The following is an 18183-nucleotide window of genomic DNA, read 5'->3' as shown; positions in this document are numbered from 1 at the left end:
AAAATAATTTTCTGACCGTGTGTAGCAATGCTCAGCGTATGAATGGAAGGTGAAAGTACGCACATGGGGAGGGATTTTGGAGAGTGCTGTACTTTACACTCTGAAGTCTTGCTTTCACAATAGGAGAGTACGAAGTATTCAGCAAATGGCGACAGCTGCACCATGCAAGTATAGCTGTAGGTTTGACAAGGCTATAGGGGAATGTTTCAGAAGGATAGCGTTTTTTATGGGTTTTTTGTGGGAGACTTTGTTTTCCAGATGATTTCCCAGTTGATAAATAACTGGAAGAAAACATCAGATGAGTGGTTATCATCCATCTTGTAAAATGGACACACACTGAAGTTTTCAAACAAGCCTCTTTCAATTCAGCCTACAAAGACAAATTCCAACCACTTGTGCATATTCCAAAAGAGGAGCATTCAGCAGCACAACAAATTGGCACATTACCATTACCTGTTCATGCAGAAGAAGTCCAAAGCATGGAGCTTATTTTAACCTATCAGATTCTAGACATACATAAGATATCCTCTGACACTGCAGAATGTGATCCGTGTTCCGAACAAACAAGACCTTTTAGTTTCAAGCAAAGAAAATACATAGGAACAAAAGGAGGAAAACAAACCACTCCAGTCCAAGGCACTGTCATTTGGGCTCCAATGGCGTTTGCAAAATAGGCTGGCTGTGCTCATTGCCCACTTAGCAATAATTGACCCTAACCCCTTACCAGAGCTCCTGCTCTTCCAGAGAGCATCAGTAAAATGAGTGAAGTGCACAATTACCAGTAATGAAGCTTTTGTCTGATTTGGGCCTGCTGGTAAATCATTCCAAGTCCCCATGTCTGGGCACCCAGGGTTCCTCAATGTGGACCTGGATACATGAAAGGATCACCTAAATCTTGAGGATGCCAGAAAGATTCTCTGTGATGCAGTGCTGCATGGTAAGAAGACAAAGCAGTGCTGTGTCTCATGTTGTCCTGCATTCCATTGACAAAACTGCCAATGTGAGAATACATTTGATAAATGGTCTCTTTGACAGTCCAGACAAACCAGGCAAATGGTAGGATGTATTCCATTGGGCACGGAAGTGTTAAAGAGACCAATGTAATCTCTTCAGGATGTAATTCTCTGACTAATATTTGTTACATATGTGTAACTGAACAGACGGGAAGCATGTCTGATGGATTACAACTTGAAACGTTTGTGGCTGGATGCAACGACTCCATATCAACCATGTCAAACCCAAGAGTTTTCAGGATGGCACACAAGTCCTTCTTGTCTTCCATTCACGGTAACCCTACATTTATGAATATAGATACCAGTATATTCAATTACTACTAGAATAAGTAAGTGGGGAGAAATGCCAGATTTCTCCTGGTAACAACATCCTTTTGAGATGTGGGCCATCAAGAGTGCTCTATAATTGTGTGTCTGCTAACAGTGCTCGAGTTGCTAGGCCTTCAGTAGCTCATGATGATTTTTACTGATCAAAAGTATCTTTCAATACTGAAAAGGTTGGAGACCCCTGCTCTACAAGATGTTTTTATATTTTAACCCTGCTTTCCCTGAGTCCAGAAAAACCAGCAAACTCCTAGGTTCATGCTACATACATAGATATACAGTCATACATGTATAAGTCACCATTTGGTGGGACTAACAAATCTAGTATCCACACCCACTGCAGATGTCCTGTGACCCATTGTTCAAGTTGTGGGTCCTTTCTCAACTTCTGTTGAACAAGAGGTTACAATTTTTTCACAAACTCAGTTCCTGAGTCACTAAAGTATTGACATTTGGACCTTTCTTATAATTGCATGAAAATACTACAAAAAGCAGTAGAGTTCCTCGTATGGCAAATATTTGATTTAGAGGTTTTGTGTTTAATGTATAAGGGACATGCTATGTATCACACTTGCTGTTCCACCTCAAGGTCAATAAAAACCTGACAACCTTCTTAGTGTGTCCCAATTCCTCTCATGTTCATCGCTGGATGTTTAACAGTTCAGTCTTCCTAAATGTGGACAAAACCCGCAATGCTACTCTTGGAACCTGTCAGTAAAGCCCCTCCCCAATATTACATTTGTAGAAGATGGGCACTCCCCCTCTAAACCCAGTGGAATAAAATCTAAATTTGCAGGTCTTCTTAGACCCATAATTTACTTCCCAAATCAATTTGGTTTCTAGAGCTGCTTTCCACCATTTACGTCCGCTAAAAAACTGTATTGCTGCGGCTACACTGCTCTCAGAAAGTCTCGCTAAGGCTTGCTCTGGTGATGCCATGACTGGTCTCCCAACTCATCCATCTCAAAGCCAGAGAGTCCAAAATTATACCACTCACCTGTGACCAAAGTCGAATCACACCGGCCCTGAAATTCCTTCACTGGCTTTCAGTAATGAAAAGAAACAGTCTTTAAAGTTTCCTGCCATGCTACATGGCCACATTCCAAAATGTCTCAAACTGTCCCTTACCAGCCTGGAAGCCTCCGGTGTATGTGCCAGGGCATTCTAACGATCTTACTGTTCAGGCACAAACATGTTGGTGGCTCCCTGCAGAGGTCTCTTCCCTGTGAAATGTCCTACCAACCCAAATGGGTCATAGTATAAAACTTTCCCTTCTTATTGGCTCAATATAAGCCTTCCAGTAAATATCATATCTGGCCCAACACAATTTGGTATACATGCCACACGAAATGTGTGCATGAACACTGTGCTTTCCCCCCATGCATGCTCCTACAGGTTCTACCTGGAGGTATTTGCTTGGGTCAAAACAGTTAGGGAATCTTGGAAGTTCATATGTACTAAATCTGCATCCACATAAGGTTAAACCACCCGGGGTAAAAACACAACCCGCAGTAACTGTATATTCATTTGGTGATTTTGCCTACTGCAATTGTCATGGCACTGTGCTCTCGAGGCTGTTTGCCAACCGTTGCCCCCAAGTCAAGCTGAGAGGAGACTATTCTCTTTTCATGCAAGTAAACTGTTTTACTGTCTTGGATATTGAAAATAACACATTTGCCATATGATTACATTTTAGCTGTGTGTTATTTATCAAAGGTTTTAAGCTCCAATACTAGACTCACTTTGCAGATATCCTCTATTAATGGTTTATGAACTTTATATAGAGATCACACTATCTTTGTACTCTTGCAAATTCAAGTTGTATTCTGTCCGCATGGATCTCCATTAGCATCAGGATTATGCAGCTAAATAAAACAGAACAAATACGGAATCATAGGCTTGCCTCTCTCCTTTTCTATAATTCAATTGAGTACTTTTCCCCCTCTGTTATATGGACCCGGTAGACGATTCACAACAAACCTGCTCTCGCTTTTCTGAGTAGAACTATTTTACTAAATATTAGTTATTCCAAACTTCTGCGTTGTCCCCTTTTTTCCCTCTGTTTATTGCTGCTGTGCGATTGATGGCAGATGGATGTGGGTCAAGAGACTGTTTCTCTTCATATAATAAAGCTCCACCCCTTCTTCTGCTGTTGTCTGCCATGTGTATAATGAAATCCAGGATGCCTGTTCAGTGCTGAGGTGATTTGCATTGATCTTCTGTAGAGAACTGTTTCCCTTTGAGTTTCTACACTGCTTCATATCGAAAGCTAAGGAGGATAACCATCCCATAGGGAATTCGTAAGAAAAATAAAATTGAAGAAATTGAAATGAATACACAGCGGGAAAACATCTTTGGGCCGCCTGTTGATGTGTATGGTTCCTATTGGGATAAGCCCTCCATAATATGTAGGCAAGTGCAGGTAATCACTACCAGAAGAACCAACTTTTTGGCTTACTCCTAGTGGCAGGATTCATTTACAGGGCTGTCATAAAACAGACGGATAGACCGAGAACTACAGTTCCGTAAAGAGATCAAGACCTGGTTGTTTATGCAATATCTTGAAGGCATGGACTGCCTGCACTTAGCACCTGACCGCTCAGCGCTGGGAAGCCCTTGGGCAGCCATGCACTTTACAAGTCCCTCATAATAATACTAATATGTGGAATTCCTTGCATGAAGTAGCCCACTTTACAGTGATTGCAGGCCATGGGCAAGTGGAGAAACACTGTGGTGTCCTCTGAAGGGGAGACACTGGAACCTCTAGGACATGACACTACCTGCATGTTGCTACAAGGTCGGATTTAATTTCAGGTGGGTTAATAAAGGTGTTGGCAGACATCTAAATCCCAAAAGTGGGAAGGTAATTTTTAAGTTTTCCAGTATTGACTCTTTCATAGATTCACATGCTTGAATCATTCCCTGTCATTGAAGTGGGAGTGCCACGGTGCAATGGTAAAGCAGTATAGTATACTCCACATAGCCTGTAAAGGCTATAAAATATTCACCTCAATAACTTATCCACATCATTTAAAAGGAACCAAACTTCAGCCATCATCAAATTTCATTATTTGATTTTACAGATAAAATCATAAGATATTAAAAAATATAATTATAAATAACATACAGGTTATCATAATCAAACCCATTCATTTAAAAGGTACCAAACTTCAGACAGTCAGGCGACCACACCCTCTAAAACACTCCCCTCAGAGGGTTCGTTCCTCAGATTTTCTATTGCACGTTGTGTGAAGGGGGTCTCCTTGAGCTCTGCTCAATTTATCACCAGTACTACTCATTTAAAACCTTTTTTATCATCAAGAAGGACAACTTTAAACTACGTCTTTTAGCACCTGACTACTCAAAATGTCTGAATCCGCAAAGAAAGAACTCTTCAGACCTTGTGGAACTTGCGGGATAAAGTCTTCATTCAGAAGAACCCACCAAGAAATGTACTTACTGCTTACACCCTTTGCACCAGGTAAAAGATTGCAAGAACTGTCAAATTTTTTCCTCAAAGTCTCTCGAAGGATAAAGAAGGGAGACGTCTTATATGGCTACAGAAATTAAAAACTAAAGAGACTGTGGTTACTGAGGAGGAGAATAGTGTGGATTCCCTTCACTCTGAAATGAGGTCAGAGAAAAGTAAAGTGGCCATAGGTCAGCAGAGGCACCAAAGAAAGCCTTAAAAAAGACACCTCGAGTCTTCAAGAGAAAGGGCATCCGGTGAGCATTCTTGCGGAGAGAAAAAATAAATAAATCTCCACAGAAACAGTGGGATCTGAACCAACCACTCCTTACTCTAGTTTGGCTTTGCACTTAAAAAAAAAAAAAAAAAAAAACCCTCCTCAGAACTGTCGACGATAACCTCTAAAATGGCCAACGACAACCTCATCTCCGTTGAAAATACCAACTATGATAACATTGTCAATTAGAGCTATAATGACGACGACCCCGTCGGTAAAGACATCTTCAACGAGGACATGGTCGAAACAAGCACCTTTGATGAAAAAAACATCGACGGTGGGACTACAAACTACGAAACAATTGACATCGTATTAAATGGCGGAAAAATTGTCCCCGCAGTCGACAAAAATAACAATGGAGTCATCGACGACACCGTCAACAGTGCAGTCGATGAGGGACAACATATTTTTGAGAGCAGAACACACATTTGCAAGTAAGATTTCTCTTCTCCTGCCAAGTGACCAACTTGATGAGCATGATTCAGACGATAAAGTCCCATTTGGAATGGCCCACAGCCATAAAGAGCTGAAAGTCAAGTACCAAGAAGAGGATGACGAAGAATATTACATAGATTAGTCTTCAAGGCTGCAGCAATATATGGAAAAGCCTGTACAATATATAGAACAGTTTCAGCATTATGGCCTCCCTCCCCTTCAAGAAGGAATGGTTTAAGTTACTTTATCTTTGGTTTAAGACCTCCAGGGCATGTTGCAGGAAAACTGCAAAACATTTCCAGGGCCTACCAAGGTGCTATCGCATTCCAAGTTCCACCTGAGACCCCCACCCCGAGGACTTCATGTCCTGTACCTGCATCTCTAACACCGAAGAGGATTCCAGTTGCCAATATAGCAGTGCCTCCCGAGGACGAACCAGCCTCCTCCGATAAAGACAGAGAGGAAGGAGAAATCCCCAATAACCAAACTACTGCCAATGAATGGGATGATCGTTTGATTCTGGCATCGTCTCCACCTTCCCCACAATCTGTGAATTCTCCAACTGATGGCATTGGAGGTTTCCATAATCTCATAGAAAGAGCCATGCATAGATTTCATTTGCCCTTAACTATCAAACAATCGGACTGTTTGTTTATATGATTTTAAAGAACGTACTGTGAAATCAGTTAGAGCAGTCCCAATAGTGGATTTTATCCAAGAAGAAGGAATAAAAATAATTAGGAACCCTGCAACAGTCTCTGTAGTTCTGCAAAAATAGACTAGCAGTACAAGGCTCCGGAAAGCTCACCTGCATGCCTGGCTAGTCACCCAAGACCAGATTCTGTGGTGATGCAAGCGGCTTAGCGCCAGTCCAAGAATCCTTTGGTGCTCATCTCCATGCTACCATATACGGAAGGCAGGCACCTAGGTAACATTGGTAAAAGATTCTCCAGTATGGCAGCAACTACTGTTTGGGCTACCAATTTGCTAGCCATATTGGGTCGATATGACGGGCAAATGTGGTCAGACATCACCGCCAACATAGACCTTTTGCCTGACGATATAAAAGGAGATGTAAGGAAAATCCTCAGGAAGGTAAAAGCGCCTCTTCAGATGTCATAGACTGCACTATAGATGTAGCATCAACAGGGCTCACAGAGTTGGCAGGAGCTGCTGTTCAAAGACAGCAGGCATGGTTTATGGCCACTTTGTTCAGGCCCGAAGTCCTAGACATGCCTTATGATGGGGAGGCATTGTTTGGGAAACATGTCAATTACGCCTTATAGGTAATCAAGGCAGATACAGATACCGCACGATGTTAGGCTATCCTGCAGATGAGGAAACATATTTTCGAGGTGCACAAGTAAGAAGATTATTCTCACTTAGAGGGGGATATCAGCCGTACAAGTACCATCAGTATCAGCCCATTGAACAGCAATTACTATAAACAGCCATTTAGGTGACCACAAGCGGCAGCATATACAAAACAAGCACAAAGGAGAAAAGCCCAACAAGGAAGAGACACTGGTAGAAAGCAGACACAATCTAGATATGCCGGTTATACCCTCTCAAGCCCACCAACCTATTGGAGCAAACATTTCAAATTTTCTACACCACTGGCAACAGATAACCCCACAAAAAATGGGTGCTAGATCTGATCACCTATGGTAATACTTTAGAATTTATCCAAAGGCTACCAAAGAGAGCACCCCCTTCTCGGCTACATCTGCTCCAACAAGAAGTTTTCCCCATGCTACAAAGGAGCAAAAGAGAAAGTACCTCACTCCCGGAAAGGAATGGGTTTCTACTCCCTTTTCTTCTTAATAAAAAAGAAAACATGGGAATGGTGAACCATTTTAGATCTGCTGAAGCTAAACAAATACCTGAGGAATCCGTTGTTTCGTATGGTGACTCTTCAAGACATCCTGCATCTTCTAAATCACAGCGATTGTATGTCAACCGTAGATCTACAGGATGCTTAATTTCATATCTCCAATCATTCAAAACATAACAAGTTTCTGAGATTCAGTGTGGCCAGCATTCAATATCAATTCAAAGTCCTCCCTTTGGGGCTCAAATCAGCCCCTTTTTATATTTGCAAAATGTTTAGCCCCAGTGGCAGCTTAGCTAAGACAAAAGGGCTTCCAGGTATTCCCATACCTCGACTAATGGATGATAAAAGCACTGACTGCTCGTCAAGCTTCAAAAGCAACAACAGATTGTATGGCATTGCTCAAAGACTTGGGTCTTAACCATCTTACTGTTCAGGCACAAACATGTTGGTGGCTCCCTGCAGAGGGCTCTTCCCTGTGAACTGTCCTACCAACCCAAATGGGTCATAGTATAAAACTTTCCCTTCTTATTGGCTCAATATAAGCCTTCCAGTAAATATCATATCTGGCCCAACACAATTTGGTATACATGCCACACGAAATGTGTGCATGAACACTGTGCTTTCCCCCATGCATGCTCCTCCAGGTTCTACCTGGAGGTATTTGCTTGGGTCAAAACAGTTATCAGTCATCAAAAATCATCGATAAATCCTTCAGTGTGGATAACTTTCCCCAGAGTGGCTCTGGATTCAATCCAAGACAACACTTTCTTATCACATGAAAGGCAAAAACGACTCAGACTACTAGTGCTGAGTCTACTGAAATTAAGTTTGTTTCAGTACATCTGTTCAAATCACTTCTAGGGATGATGTCCTCTGCCATCTCACTAGTACCTTTTTCCCTTCTAAGGGTGCGGCCTTTACAGGAAGAGTTGGACAAGCAATGGATACAAACACAAGGATCTTTCAATAACCTAATCCAGATCACTCCAAATATGGCAGCAGCCCTGCTCTGGTGGACAAAAGATGTTAATCCGACCATGTGGACGCGTTCCACGTAGGCTCTGCATCTAACCCTGCGAATTGGAGCTTTACTACACACTTCCACCGATCAAGTTGATTACAATGTAGAACTGAGTGCGAGCTGCATATATTAGAAACCTTTTTGCCATTTCTCAGCCACTGAGGAGAGCAGAGAGACAGAGAAACAGTGCGGAGAGCTGAGCAGCCCGATAAGAAAAATAATAATAGGTAAAGGTGCCTTCAAGGGATGTTATTTGCTACTCTTAGTCAAATTTTATACAAAAAAAAATATAACTTGTGCGTTAAGCCCCAATTGAACAATCAATACATCAATGAGGTTATTCAAAACATAAATATTCAATAGCATGAAAATCATAGATACGGTATATCTTTTTTTTCAAAGGTACACAATTTTTAATGTGAACAGAATTAAGAAGGGTACATTCAAATACAACAAAACACCATGCTAGAGGATATATAAAACAACCTGCATATCATAGGTGTAAACATCTATTCCAAATGAGAATGAGAAGGGAAATGAATCTGAAACAACAGAAAACAGTTCCTAGAAAGCAACAAATTCTAGGGAAGTAGATGTGTCAGTCGACGTTTCGGTCTGTTCTGGCTGATTTGTCCGTCAGACCATCTTCAGGACGTGGAGTCAATTGTTAAAGTCCCTTCAATCTGGTTCAGTATTCTTTTAAAGCCAGATGAGTCAGAATTTAAAAACATCGAAAGGGCCTTGCGAATGGGCTCCTCTAGGTATATGAACTAAAGCGGAAAAGCAGTAACCACTATCCAGTTAAAATGTTAAGGAAAGTGCCAATCGGTGCACACTGTTTACTATATCGTAAGAGCAGTAGTCTCTATCCAAGTAAATTAGTTAGAAGGCACCGCGCTGTAGAATCAAGTTGGTGATCATGAGTCGTAGTCTCACACGCGTCCCACTTTCAGAAACCAGACGGCATTTTAGGCTTTTGTAGGAAAAATGGCAGCTGCAATTTGAGCTCGAACCGGATGCGGAGAACCTCCTGGGACTGCAGTAGAGGCAGCAACACTCCGGTGCACAGAATGGGATTGACCAGGGCTTGTTCTTGGTCGGGAACTCTTGAGTTAAGGTAAACAAGGCATGTAAAAGCAGCGGGAGGATGCATCACGCTGGGACTCTTCAGCGGCAATTGAGACATTAGGCAATGCATATGCCAGAGCCTGAACCTATAATTATGGAGAGATAAGTTTGACTTTCTTTTGTATTCCAGCTCTATTCTGCGAGCTTTAGATTTGAAAACCTGGCCATAAAATGGCGAATAGGTAACTTGGAGCTGTGATGTGTGGATCAATAGACTGCTGAGTGGCTGTCTGAAGGGTCCTGGAGGAGATTAAGAACTGAGTCCAGCTTTCTCATGTTTGCTGCCTCTGGGCCCTGCACGTTGAAATTGGTCACTTCTGGTAGCCATACAATCGACCCTATCCCCCGGAACGGTAGTCCTCCATAATGCTGCTACAGCATCTCTACTTAACACTTCACTAAGGAGTGGGTAGGGCTCTGCACTTACGAGAGGCAATTGATCAGAGCTTGCTGGGAAAGGAGTGCTTCGGAAGAGCTGAGGGGATTATTGTAAAACCTGCAGGGGTATACTCTGCAGTCCTCGATTGAACCCTGCTATTTGAACTCGCAGTAATACAGTCTACCCTGTGAGCAGTCTTGAGCTTGATGTGAGATATTTTCACCCCAGAATCCACGGTATACACCCAGCAGTGACACGCTGACCTACCCCAAGCTTCTATGCCACCAAACAAATTGTAGGAGGCCAGAGTTTCGAGCTATTTCACCCAGACGGAGCCCAGAGCAGAGGGAATGATGCCCCCTTTGGAAGTAAACCTGACACTAACTAGGGACAATCTCCTAGCTTTATTGCGAGACTTTAAGAAGGAGTTAAGAGAGGAAATTAAAACGCATTACTGCTTCCTTTGAAACTTTTAAGACTGAAAATAACAAGAAATTGAATAGCGACTGGCTCCAGTGGAGGAAGGGGCAGCCGCTTTAAGGGCCCAACTGCAATCCACTCTCCTTAAATATGAAGGTTTAGAGAACCGCTCCAGCCATGACAACATCAGTGCGGGGTATAGAGGAAGGCAGTGCAGGACCAGACCTGGAGGCCTTCATGGTGGGCCTCTTTTCTAACCTACTGGAGATGACCACCTGTTGGATCGTGGCAACCCCACTTCCTGGAGAGAGCGGGCAACCCAGAGATATCCTTACAAAATTTAGCTCCTTCAAGATTAAAGAATTGGTTCTTCAGCGAGCTAGGAAATGTGATACTATCTAATTCCATGTGGTCACCTGCTCACTCTTCCAAGACATTGCCAAGGCCACCTTAGCTCGACGTTTGCAATTTTGTCTCATCAGTGCAGTCTTGAAAGCACGCCAAGTTAAATATAGATAGACTTTTGGCATGGACTTTAAATATAACAATAACCAATGCCATTTCACTGAGATGACCGAAGCTGCGGCCCTCCAGGGTCTTGAGGATGCAGCCTCGCAGAGCCGAACCAGACAAGCGGAGGAAGAGACTTATAAGCCCTGGGAGTTCTTACTTTATATCTTTCTTTCGATGACTCAGTTAATACAGCCAACACGTGTTTCTCACTCATACGGGCTTCTTCAGGGCTCTCAGGTCAATCTACGTAGTTCATCAGGATCAGTATGGTCTCGTTCATCTTATTCAATCTGTTGTGTCTGCGTGGGTAGCACTCAATTTATCAACAGTGTTTATCCCATACTAATCCAGCAAGTCATGTGCTAACAGCGAAAGGTAATCATTCACTTATACTCGCGGGGTAGAAGGGCGGGTTTGTGTCCACACCCTGAGGTTTCCTAAGTTGATGACTCAACAAAATATTTGGTAATCTTTAACTTCCTGTTCTTTTATGTTAATAGAGTTTTATATATGTTTATGCTCATTGCATGGTGGAGTGACATACACTGTTGGAAAAATGGGAGAGGAGAGGGGGGTTGGGGGGCGGACTGGATGCTGAGGGGGGCCCTGTGGGGGAGCTTTACAGGTGAGAGGGGGAACTTAGAGATTCTATGAGCCCTTCTAATCCAGATTCATGGCATTTACTTATTTGACATGGAATATTGGGGGCTTGAACTTCTCCAGTAGGAGACAGCAGCTGTGGAAATAACTTGGAAATCACTATTCCAGTAGCCCTACAGGAAACTCACTTAAGTAGGAATGATGACCACCGCATAAGACGTAAATCATACCCACTTACTTATACATTTTTCGCCACAACTAAACATAACGGGGTAGCCTTGCTGTTTCGCTCCTCAGCCCATTTCTAAATGAATGAAACTAAGGCCAATAAAAAAGGGGAGGTTTCTAATGGTCCGAGGCCTCCTAAAGGGTCACACTTGTACCATAGTCACAGTGTATGCTCCCAACTCTGGGCAGTCGGAGTTCCTACTCTCAGTACTCTCTATCTTTGTATCTTTGGTGGATTCGCTACAGGGGACAAAATACTCTTTGCGGACTTTAACTTGATATGGGATCCCTCATTAGATACGACTCATCCCCACAGGTCCCACACCAGAGTCTTCACAAAAGTGGTAAAATCAGCTGTACACTGCCTCATATTACTTGACATATGGAGGACCCTAAACCCCTATACACATGATTACACCTTTCTCACACTCCCACAGGACGTATTCTAGAATAGATCACACCTTCCTAAGTCATCAATTACGCCACACTGTCGAAACGGTGAAGATGCATCTGATTATTCCAGATCATGCCCTATTAGAGACAGCTCCTAATTGGCCCACCCAATGTTCCGGGTACCGAAGATGGTATTTTCCCAACATACTCATTCAAGATCAACTCTTTCGGGATGAACTCCGGAAGACAATACGGGAATTCTTTCAGATTAATGATCCCAAAGAGACCTCATATTTGACTACTTGGGACGCATTCAAAGCAGCTATATGTATTTCACTGGCCACTACGGCGCATCAGCAAAGGGCAAAGGAGAGCAGACATTGGAGGAGGAGCTCTTGTGAGCCGAGATGGTTAAAAAGCCAAAAGTTGTGGCTTTGAAAGGGAAACTACATGCAATCTATCCTAACAGAGCTGAGAGTACGCTCTTGGCCTCAAATTATTTGGCAGAGAACGCAGTACCAAATTGGCTCCTTACTAGTGAAACAATTAAGATCTAAACAGTGGAAAGAATATATTGGGCAGATCACGGATGCTAGAGGACAATGTCATTACTGTGAGGAAGGGAAGGCCCATGTATTCCAGGACTATTATAAACAATTGTATACTTTTGATTCATTTGACCAAGTGCACAACTTAGTTATCTAGATGCGCTTGACTGCCGCAGGTCTCCCCTGAAACTAATAACACTCAATCACCCCATTGATAGAGAAGTACAGAAAGCCATTGACTCTCTAAAACTTAATAAAGCTCCCGGCCCAGATGGCTTTGATGCTCAGTTCTTTAGAACATTCAGCACAGACCTTGTTCCCTATCTGACACACCTCTTCAATTTTATAGTCTCCTCCCTAGAGGTGCCCCCATCGAGAAGTGAAGAACTGAGCACAGTCAAACCATGGAAGAACCCCTTTTATAGGCCATTAGCGTTACTTAATGAGGATGCTAAAATGATATTAGTTAATAGACTGGAAGAGATATTACCCAAACTGATCTACCCAGACCAGTCGGGGTTTATTAAGGGTCTCCAGACCAATGATTACTTACGTAGGGTTATCCATCTCATAGAAAAAGTACACAAGAAGCGATTTCTTTGAATTAACGAGGGGGTCAAGACAGGGAATGTCCCCTTCTCCCTAATGTTTTTTGCCCTCTGCATAGAACCCCTGGCGGCTTGGATAAAGGGCAACCATGAGATTCAAGGTATCCAGTTTGAATTGGAGGAAAGCAAAATATAATTGTTCACGGATGATGTCCTTTTACCTGTTACCTCCCCACAAACTTCCCTACCAGCCTTACAATTAGAGCTTCATAATTTCGAATTAGTGGCAGGCTTTAAGGTTAACCTCTCGAAATCAATTCTTCTTAATTTGTCAAACGCTCCTCCCCCAAATGAGATGGAAGAGTTAGCGGCCATTTCGCTATTTCAATGGGTCAAAAAAGAAATAACGTACTTGGGTATTAAGATTACGCCTAATCTGGAAGACCTGTACAAAGCTATTTTTCCTCCTATACTACTCCAACTTAAATCAGATTTCAAAAGATGGGCTACCATTTACCTTACCTGGATCGGCCATTTACCTTACCAGGATTGGGTTCTGTACCTGTTCTAGGGCCTTCCCTTCGAAGTGAACAGGGAGTTTTTCTCTGACATTCGTACAATGGTCACAAATTCATTCAGTAGGGGCGCAGAGCCAGGCTTTCCCATTGATTACTAGCAGGATCGAGAACTACCAGAGTCTGGCTCTACCTGACATTACTTTATTATAGAACAGCCCAGCTTAGGGTTCTATCCGAATGGTCCCTAAGAGTCTCAGAAAAACATTGGCTCCATATGGATAGGGCAGTGGTGGGCAAGACAATATAGGCTCTCCTGTGGAAACCTAGACAGGACGACCTTGGAATGCTTATTTAAGTAGACCTACTGCCACTACACTTAAAGTGTGGGACAATTTTATTAAATCACACAAACTAACAACGTTCCGATCTCCATACACTCCCATCCACTATAATACAGCATTTCCTCCAGCACTCTCCACTGCCCCCTTTGATAGATGGCGAGAGGGGGATTGCACAACAATTTCGGATTTATTTCATGTGACGGGGGGGGGACATCTTAAGCTTTGAAAACTGTTGTCGCAATTTCTTTCTACCGCCATCTGAGAGATTCCATTATATTCAATTAAAACATTGGCTGTTGCAGCCACATATGAGATTGACAGCTACCAGTGACCTTCTCACTATTGACAATATTTTACGAAGCAGTGGTACCTCTAGGGGCTGTATAACCTTTCTCTACTCTCTATTACAACCCTGCCTGCCCACAATACATATCTTTTTTGCAAACTGCACTGGGCATTACCATGCAAGGGAAGCAGTGGTGTATACTTTGTAAAGATATCTCTAGGTATAATCGCTCTATGACCTCGAGGGAGGCTCACTAGAAGATTCTATACAACTTGTACCTTTTCCCTGAGAAGTAACACACCTTATTCCCAAACACCTCAGATAGATGTTGGAGAGGTTGTGGGATTTTGAGAGATTTTTGCCACATCTGGTGGGACTGCCCCTCCATTCAACCTCTCTGGAAAGAAATTCTGTTGCAGATTAAGGAGATCTTAGCCTATCGGATATCTGAGAGCCCAGAATAGATCCTGCTGGGCTTACGGAACCGTACCTTGAAGCGTCAAACAATGGGAAATAGCTGCATTGTGACTTTGTTTGGGGGGTGGCCAGAACGGCTCTGGCAGCAGTTTTGAAGAAACCAAAGGCCCCTACCCTCTCCCAATGGCACTCGGTTGTGGTAGTCCCCAACTCTGGAACGTATGGCAGATATATTAGCGGGCACGCGGAAAAGTTTTAACTACATATGGGGCCTATTAGTACAGTTCCTCTCAGATGGACTTCCCCTATTCTTCTACCAGCCCAGATTACGGGCACTTCACCTTTTTCAAACTTAGTCTGAGCCTGCTCCCCTGCTCTCACCAGAGGATAAACATGGTATTTCTTGGGTGGGTCCCTTCCTTTGGGGGTCTCCGGTTCTCTCCCGCCCCTCTCCTTTATAAGAATATGGCAATCTTTCATCTGTAATTGTTAACTTTTGTCATGCAAGATATGTCGTATTACTTTTATCCAACTAGATGTTGTCTTTGTGAAGTTATTTTTTCATTTTAAGAAGGTTACTTCACAGTATCTGCTTGGAATTTTGATGAATTGTAATGATCCCTAAATGCTATGTATACATACGCAGATTTATGCCAAGTTTTCTTTTTTGAAATGCTGGAACTGTCTATAGCATGCTGGTGCGACTGGCCTAACGAATCAATTGGTGAAGTACAGTGAGCAGTTATCCTTAAACTTTCAATAAAAACATATTGACACAAAAGATGTCAATCTATCAACTGGCCTAGCATTCCCATCTCAGATACCCAAATTTGTCATTACCATAGATGCTTCCGTAGAGGGATGGGGTGCCCATTTACAGGATTTGGAAATAAGTGGGAAATGGTCTCCAGAACTAATGAAAATGCATATAAATTTGTTAGAACTCAAAGCAATCTCATTGTCAATAAGCAAGGGGGCACAAGATCTCTGGCACAAGAAATTGTGAAATGGGCGCTGACGAATCAAATAATAATAAGACCAGAACATGTTCCAGGCATAAACAATTTCTTGGCGGACACATTGAGCAGAAACACAAGAGAATTGAAAATTCCATTTTAGGCCAGTTGGCTCCCAGAACAGGTGTCGTTGGGGAATGCGTTTTCAATAAAATGGTCAGGGATCTTAGCCTACGCTTTTCCCCTTGATCTCAAGACTTCTCAGCAAAATGAAGAGGGAACCATGCCGTATAATATTGATTGTTCCTAGGTTGCCCAGACAACACTGGTTCACAGAGCTGTTACAGTTGAAACCTCTGCCAAAGTTAGTAACAATGAACCCCTACCAGGTGGTAAACACCCCTTAGTACGCATCCGTCACCCCGCATGTTGTATCTGAAAGAAACACGTTAGTTAGATTCCTCACCTTAGAATATCCCCAGGCGTCAGACTGGATCCGGAAGATTTTTCGTCAGCAATACCCCTTGCGCGTCGCTAGGCGTCGTCTGCGGCTCCGCGTCCGTCGTCGGCGTCGTGCGCCGGAATGACGTCGTCGGAGTACTTAGACGCCGCCCTCGCGCGCTGACGTCAGTTCTTCTTTTTTCCGCGCCAGTAAGCGCAGATCCGGGAGAGCTACCCCTTTAGTCAATTTTTGACTAACTTTTTGATCCTTTTTGATCCTGTCTATCGACACCGGTGCCGGTAGGATGCCTGGGTTTAAAGCCTGTACGGACTGTAGCCGATTGATGTCGGTTACGGACCATCACCGCCGGTGCCTGTACTGTTTGGGCCTCGACCACGACGCAGAGTCGTGCTCGGACTGTAAGGCCCTGACCTCGAAGGCTAGACGGGAGCGGTCCCGTAAGCTTCTCGAGATTCGCCACTCGGCTCCGCGCGCCTCTCGATCCCGGTCCAGGAGGAGGTCCAAGGATCGGTCGCGGAGCCGCAGCCGACGTCCCCATCGGTCGTCGGGATCAAAGTCTTCGGGTAAGTCGAAGCATTCCAAGAAGTCCAAGAGACGACATCGCTCTTCGGACTCCCCTCGCCGGTCGCGCGACTCGGTCGAGGGTCAGGGTGGTTCCACCCCCGCGGCTCCGGCGGAGCCGCAGGTGCCGCGTCCGTCCCCATACCCTCCGGTCCCTGGGACTAACGCGACGCCGGCGGAAGTCAGTGCCTTCCTCTCGGCCATGAGGAACCTGGCTCCGCCGTCGGCGCCCGCTGGTGCGCCTTCGGGCCCCGCGGACCCGACTGGGCTGCCTTGCCAGCCGGCGGCTCTGGCCCCGGCGCCGTTGACGGCTCCGGCCTCGACGCCGCAAGCGCCCGAGGGACCCGTTCTCGAGTCCCCGTCGACGCCGGTCAACCTTGTCACTCCCCCACCGGCGTCGACTCCGGTTCCACCCCCGACACCGACGTCGACTCCGCTCGACGCCGTGCCCCAGTTTAGTCCCGGTCCGGGCCCGGCGCCGGTCCGGCGTCGATGGACGCCGAGATCGACGCCGCTAGAGACACATTTTGTCTACCGCCCGGCTCCGTTACTTTCTCCTCTACACCAGGAGTCGGATGATGGGGACTACTGGGAGGGATCCGAGGATCCTATGGCCCATCAGGCCCAACTGTCCCAGGACTGGGCAGATGAACTGGGGGAGGCCAGTGGTCTGGATACCTCGCCAGACACTGGATTCATCTCTCCTCCGACTGTGGCTTCGGAGGAGGGTGCTGCTTTCTCCGTCGTGCTGCGCAAGGCGGCCGCAGCCCTTGGGCTCGAGCTACCTGCCGTGGCTGTGAGGACGAACGTCCTCACTGAGGTGCTTCAGTCTGCAGCAAGCTCCACTGAGCCTCTGCTGCCATTCAATGAAGCCCTCACTGACGTTCTCCAGGGCACCTGGTCCAAGCCCTCCACAGTTCCTCCTGTGGACAGGAACGTTGCCAGGCGCCACCGCCCTGCTCCGGGCGACCCCAGTTTTCTGTCCCAACACCCTACCCCTGAGAGCCTGGTTATCCAGGCCTCACCTCCCAATCCTCTTTCCCGACCGCCCCGCCGGACCGGGATTCCAAGAGACTGGAGCAGTTTGGCAAGAAACTGTTCTCATCCCTTAGTTTGGGCCTGCGGTCTTTGAACACCGCTTGTCTCTTGGACCGTTATTCCCACTCTCTGTGGGATGCGGTGGAGGACGCGCTGCCCCTGTGTCCGGAGGAGGTCCGGACACGACTTACCCAGGCTCTGGCCGATGGGAGGGATGCCGCGCGACATGCCATACGTTGTGGGCTTGACACCACGGACTCGCTGGGTAGGGCCATTTCCACCACTGTGGCGCTTCAACGTCACACCTGGCTGCGGTCCACGTCGTTTTCCGGCGATGTCCAGAGCACTCTCATGGACATGCCGTTTGATGGCACTCGCCTGTTTGGCGAGAAGGCGGACAGTGCGCTGAACCGCTTTAAGGACTCCCGGGCTACGGCCAAGTCTTTGGGCCTCTCGGCCCCGCGGTCGCAATC

The 18183-nt window shown here is 45.1% G+C and overlaps 1 protein-coding gene across 1 annotated transcript in view; it reads left to right on the top strand.

Moving 5' to 3' along the window:
- CDS1 (CDP-diacylglycerol synthase 1) overlaps window positions 1-18183 on the top strand; it is a 467729-nt gene that overhangs the window by 387544 nt on the left and 62002 nt on the right. The window lies entirely within an intron of this gene.

This window comes from Triturus cristatus, chromosome 2_1, assembly GCF_964204655.1.
Source record: "Triturus cristatus chromosome 2_1, aTriCri1.1, whole genome shotgun sequence".
In the NCBI taxonomy this organism is placed as follows: Eukaryota; Metazoa; Chordata; class Amphibia; order Caudata; family Salamandridae; genus Triturus; species Triturus cristatus.
This window is presented reverse-complemented; position numbering and strand designations above follow the sequence as displayed.